Source organism: Hoplias malabaricus, chromosome 2 (assembly GCF_029633855.1).
Source record: "Hoplias malabaricus isolate fHopMal1 chromosome 2, fHopMal1.hap1, whole genome shotgun sequence".
NCBI classification, from domain to species: Eukaryota; Metazoa; Chordata; class Actinopteri; order Characiformes; family Erythrinidae; genus Hoplias; species Hoplias malabaricus.
Window position 1 is genome coordinate 60308805 of NC_089801.1, and position 6311 is coordinate 60315115.

The following is a 6311-nucleotide window of genomic DNA, read 5'->3' on the forward strand; positions in this document are numbered from 1 at the left end:
CAGGATGAAGCAGTTACAGATGATGGATGTATTAATTGATTAATGAATGAATGCATGCATGCATGAATGCATATTCCAGCAGATCTGTAAAAGATTTCTAATCCATATGTTTGCAGACTTTCGCAGAAACTGAGGGTCTAGCTCTTCACTTCCTGAATCTATTAAGTCAACATCCTATAAGAGGAAGTTGAAAATTATTGAGACTGTGAGTTTTATTGAGGTCCTAAATAAGACATCAACCACATGATTCAAATCCTTTAGAACAGCTTCTGTTCTCCTCATTCGTCATTTAGTGTCAGTAAAGAACGGTAAAGCTGTTTATTTGAGAAATATGTCAGTACATATAGTGAATTACAGTACATTTAATAGTATTAATAGTATATTTGTTTAGCTCAAAATGTATACTAAATACTTATATATTATATTGTCATATTGTCCACTGGGAGCTATAGAGTCATTGTATATTAATAGCATGCTTGGTCAGTCATTGGTCAGTTCTAATAGTACTGGAGTCACCTGTCCTGCATTTGTTAGTGTTTCCTATTGGGACATATCCAGTTCAACTCAGGTGTTGGGGGCAGGGGGAATTCCAGAATATGCAGGACAGGGAGGTCCTCTGATCCCAGGGTCAGCAACCACTGTAAAAAGACTTATATACTTTGTTTATGATGTAGGTTTCAATGAGATGACACCACTCAGACTGGCTCCTCCTCTTCCTCTGATATTTTCTGCTGATGTTTGTGGGTGACTCCAAAGCACAGTGGGAACATTCTAGAATACATTTGATGTAAATTAATATTATTTATATGACGTTGTCAGTGTTTATATCATATTCCCTGTACTGAGTTGACCATTAGCACTTCTCTCCAACACCCTCCCCACATCATCCCCCATCTGCAAGGCTGAGTTCTGCTTATGTTGTGCTTTCTCTTAGAATCAGTCATGTGTTTCAGGAGCTGCTGGAGCCAAGTGGAATGTGAAATACAACCAACAGAAAATATGTGCTTTAAAAGGGAGTTTATGAACGGCTCTTACACTCACCCAGATAGTAATACAATGAAGACTTTTTGGACCATAGACCCAGAACTGACTGATATGTCTAAAAAGTCAAATTACTCAGGAAGATTGGAGTATTTTACTGATGAAAAGAAACACTTCTCCCTTAAACTGACTAAGGTAGAGAAGAAGGATGAACATGAGTACTGCTTCAGAATCATAACAAATCAAGATAAACTGGGAATTGATCTGACAGTTACAGGTGAGTGATGTCATATTCTCCATCAGTGAAACTTAGTTCATCTTCTCACAGTGGAGTCAGAAAACTGCACCTGATCAGTTACTAATGAGTTCCTGCTGAAAACAGTCAGTGTCTTCATTCCACTCCTGTGCTGGGCGCTGCATGTTTTGATTTCCCCTGTTTGAATAAACCTGACTCTGTTTATCCTCTGATTCCCTTTGTGATCTGATCTGTTTCACAGTGTAGAACATATGAACCTGAGCAGCTACAGCTTTACACTTTCTCTTTCCTGATTTGATCTTCCCTCATTGTGTTAGAACTCTGTGTAGAAACTCCTGGAGCAGTGACAGAGGGAGGAGCAGCAGTTCTGAAATGTGTAACCACCTGCAGTCTGACTGACCCAACATGCACCTGCAGCCAGTCAGCAGTAAGGATGCAGGCGGTTATAGCTGTGCTATAAACGGATCTCAACACCTCCCTTCCCCTGATCACACTCTCACAGTCAGATGTGAGTTCACTTTGCTTTTGTACTTGTTCCTAAAGGGCTTTACTGATGCAACACATTACTCAGAGACAAAGGCAAATAAGAGGAAGACATTACTGCCCCCTATTGGGGGATAGTAAACCATTACTATGTCCATATATTTAACTATTAAAGTAACAGCATCTACTTATAAAAATCTCCAGATCTCCCCAGTAGGATCTCGAGATTGTTACAGTTCTCTACAGAGTGGATCCTACTACTACAAAATAGGTTTTGTCACAATACAAACGTAATAATAAGGATAACTGGTAGAGGACCAGACTCAGTTGTAGAATCTGGACACAGCTTCCACACTGGACTGACCACACTGGACTGTACCTCTGTGAAGCTCAGAATAAACTTGGAGCTCAGAATGGAACTGTGATGATCTCTGTTGAGAGTATGTTGAAAACAGAAACAGAAATAATGCAGTGTTCATGTTTAAAATAATCACAGATGTCTTCTGTTCTGCAGGGAGGAGTTGGTCTGTAGGTTGGATTGCAGTGGGAGGAGAAGGATGGGGCTTTTCTTCTACAAGTCAGTGAAATATAATGAAATATCTTCCTGTACTCTGACAAAGTGCTGGGTTTATTGCTGACAGCAGTGGTTTGTGTTTTTCTCACATTGTTTTCTTGTGTCCACAGGACGAAGAAACAATCCACTTAATTAGACCTTGATCAGCTAAAACAGGTAAACTGACCACCATCCACAGTCACCACATCACACACTGCTCTTTAAGGATGTCTTTATGGAATATGCTCCAAACTTAAGATCTGTTGATAAAGTGTAGATCATTGTATGTCAGATACATTTTCTGATCATTAGTCTCTTCTCCATGAATGTCTCTCTCTCTCTCAGGATCATGTGGAGAACACTACAGTTAAACCTAGCTCATCCAGATCTGTACGGTCTACTGCTGCTGTGTCTCAAACTGATGACGACATCCATTATGCTACAGTCAGGTTTCAGCAACATAAAATGATCAACACTGACCACCAGAGGGAGCAGCTCAACGACAATGTTACATTATATCATCTCAGTGCGGCCACTGGGTGAGTTTCTCCAGTATGATTCATTCATTCATCCATTCATCATGAATCCAGTATGATTCACTTTTACATAATGAAGGCCAGTGTTAAGCTTTGATTGATAGTTAAACACATGTTTATGGTACAAATGAGAAAAAATATATAAATGAAACATATTCTCACCTTTATTTTTCATTAAGTACAGAACTGTCAAACTGCCAAACTGTCTCACCTTTCATACAAAAATAGAAATGTTGAGCAAAACACATAAAAAAAAAATCTCATTGCTTTTCATAAATATCTGCAGTATCTGGATGTGTAGAGAAGAGTCCTCAGTTTCCAATCTCATAATGCACTGAAGATGTGGTGTGTATTGGCAAAGATGAAGAAGAAGATTATCCTTTTTTGATCCCCTTAGAGAAATAACTTCTCTGGATTTGACCCGTCCGTGGTAGTGAACACATAAACACTCACTGGTGAGCAATTCTTCACAAACACTAAGGGCAGTGAACACACACACAATCAGAGCAGGGGGCTGCCAACCATCTCGATGCCCTGAGCAGTTTGGGGGTTAGGTGCCTTAATTGCTCAAGTGTTACTGGAGTGTTAAGGGTGTGTAAGGAATTGTGGTAATTTTTTTTCTTTGGTTAATTTACTTGTATTAAAATATAAATGTATCTCATTCTTAATATGATTAAGAAATAGAAAACATATTTCATTACCTCAGTTTACTAGTGAAGAAATAATCATAGTGCTCACTGTAACTACCAGCATTTCTTCCAGTAGAAATTGAAATATGAACATGGTGGGGTCAAGCTTCTTTACACCAATTAACAGCAGTGTCCTTCTCCTACAGAACTGACATCTTCGTCTTGGTTTTCTAGGTCTATGACTCAAACAGTGGAGCACTCCTCACTGATCTATGGCACAGTCAAAAGAAGTTAGATCTGCTACAGCAGACTACTACTTATCTTTCACATATTTTAAATTCAACATCACAAATATATCAGTTTGATTTACTGTATTTGATTTTTTTTTAATCTTGATATTTGTCTTAGTGTGATCTACAACCTTAAGCTGACAGCATCTTATTCGTGTCATCTTATTCAGTGTGTTGTGTTTTATACAGTTTATTATACAGCGAGAGTCTGTGTTATGCAGTATGACATTTTATCTTTTACTTCATTTGGCTGTTTCTAAAATATTTAGCAATATTTCACCTGTGTTTTCCCGTTTAGGTATAAAACAGTATATTTGATTACAGAGGTCTAAGTTCTAATACCATAAGGTTTAGGAGGTATGGCTCTGATTAGTGAAAGTTACAGAGAGTTGATTCTTTAACAAAGAGAGATCCTGATCCATACAGGCTGAAATAGTTTGACAATCTTAATGACATCACACCTCAGTCATTTAAAGTGACAGGGCTCATACAGTATTAATCAGACTTTTGAGTGAGAAGTCTTTTTTTTTTGTTGTTGTTGCTAGGTCAGATTGGTCCCTCTTAGTTAACCGTTTGTTTTGTGTTAATGTCTATACGTTTCCCTGTTCAAATTACATATTTGTGGGGTTTTCCCTTAAACATGGCATTTTTTATATTCACTGAGAGTAATTGTGAATTCTTTGTGAATACATAGGTGCAGAAATCTGTTCTTGTCCAGGATATCTTTATTATTTTTATTGATTCCTTGATTGTTTTTATTGATTTCTTTTGCGATATGCACTTACTATTGGCAGTGGACAGTCTACACGTCTTATCAGTGAAACAGCCAAGATCAGTGATGTAGCCACAAGTGGGCCTGGGTGGGCTTGGTCTTACCCAGACAAAATTAATAGTGCACATGCTGACTGTTCTCCTCAAAAGCACTTTTCCATGAGTCAGATCCAGAGCTGGAGTGCGATGGGTCATGATTAGGGTTGCCAGTTTTTGCTTGCAAAGGATGCTACCAACACACCAGCATGAGTCTGATTGGAAACTCATATGCAACTCACATGATATTAAAAATCATATAATTCATATGGCTTGAATGAAACAACCAATCCAATTAGTGGTTCTATTCTGGTTTGAGTACAGAATCTTAGACACCTCTAGACCACTAGGTGTCAGTAAAACATCAGTTTTATAACAAGAAAAATAACATTTAATAAAAAATATTAATGCTCTTCCAGACATCTCCTTTTTCATCTGATCATCTAGATGGCAGTGTTTTGTCTATCTGATTTTACCTTTTCAGTAATAAAGTCTCATGTTACTGGCTGGGGTTTTCAAGGAAGACGTTTTAAAATATAGACCTTTTGACACAATTACCTGATTTCATGATTTTTATAAGGGTATTTATGTCAATATTTCGCACTGGTAACTCCAAGAGTACAAGCAAGCTGAACATTCTCCTGCAAAAGCTACTATGGATGAGGACGAGGAATTCAGTAAGATGATGTTGTTATGCTGGCATGGGTGATATTGGCATGGGTGTGACCATTTTTTTTCCATATCTACGAGTAATATATATAAAATAAGAATGGATTTAAATGAGCAAATGAGCAAATCTCTGGACGTGTCAGAGATTCTGTACTAAACCTGTTTATACCTGGCCACCCATTCCTCTGAACACTTCATTTCACGTAAGTTTTACCTGACAGAAATGTGTAATAATAAATATTCAATTTTTGGTTTTGTTTTTTGTTTTTTTTTGTGGTAAACATGACTTGTAGATGATTACATTTAAACTGGTTAGATATGATTTGTATAGGCAATTAAATAATTAAATATTTGTCTCTGATGTTGAATGTGTACTGTGATCTTCTTATTGTTATGTATTGCTATGCATTGTAAATATTTTCTACAGTTAGGCACTCTGTGGTAGCACCAAACATGTTTTCATATTTCAACACTATGCAGCTTTCTTGAGAATCGAGTGGATGGCTTTGTGAAACTGAATTCTGAACTGCAGATGGATCCTCCTTGTAGAGAATTGTTTCAATCTGCAGAAAGACAATATTACTGGTCAAACAATGGTCATTTTTTAAATTAAATTATACCACTAACAAACTTTTATTAACTAAGGTGATTTTACTCTGAGTTGTTAGATCAGCATTATGGCTGGAGCTGGGCTCTGATTGGCTGTGATTACTGTCACTCACCTCAGAACTTCTTGAGCAGGCCTGGGATGTCACCAAAGGTTTTGAGATGGCATGAGCATATACTGCATTAATCGACTCTAGTATCTCCACTGGCTGTGTGTACAGGGTCAGGAGCTGCTGTTCTGGTGGTATTATGAGTCAGAACACAAGATGATGGGACATTGTTCTCCACCCACAGAGTCTGATACACTCAGTGCATTTAGTTGGCCTCACTGTCAGGGTTGTGCCAAATGCATTCTGATTGTCTGTTTCTACATGTCATGCCAAAATAGCAGATTTGTGATTGGTCCTTTAGATTGTAGATTGTAGTAAGTCTTATTACTTAGAACCAAAGGTATGGCCACATGGAGACTGAACACTATTGCACATGCTCACATCACAACTT

The 6311-nt window shown here is 37.8% G+C and overlaps 1 long non-coding RNA gene across 2 annotated transcripts; it reads left to right on the plus strand.

Moving 5' to 3' along the window:
• The first annotated feature begins 2234 nt into the window (after positions 1–2234).
• LOC136686693 (uncharacterized) lies at positions 2235–5477 on the plus strand. Of its 2 annotated transcripts, none has more exons than XR_010800357.1 (5): positions 2235–2297; positions 2405–2450; positions 2619–2812; positions 3096–3264; positions 3645–5477. It is a non-coding gene; the product is annotated as an uncharacterized lncRNA (long non-coding RNA). The 2 variants fall into 2 exon arrangements; XR_010800356.1 differs by having other exon boundaries at positions 3673–5477.
• The last annotated feature ends 834 nt before the right edge of the window (positions 5478–6311 follow it).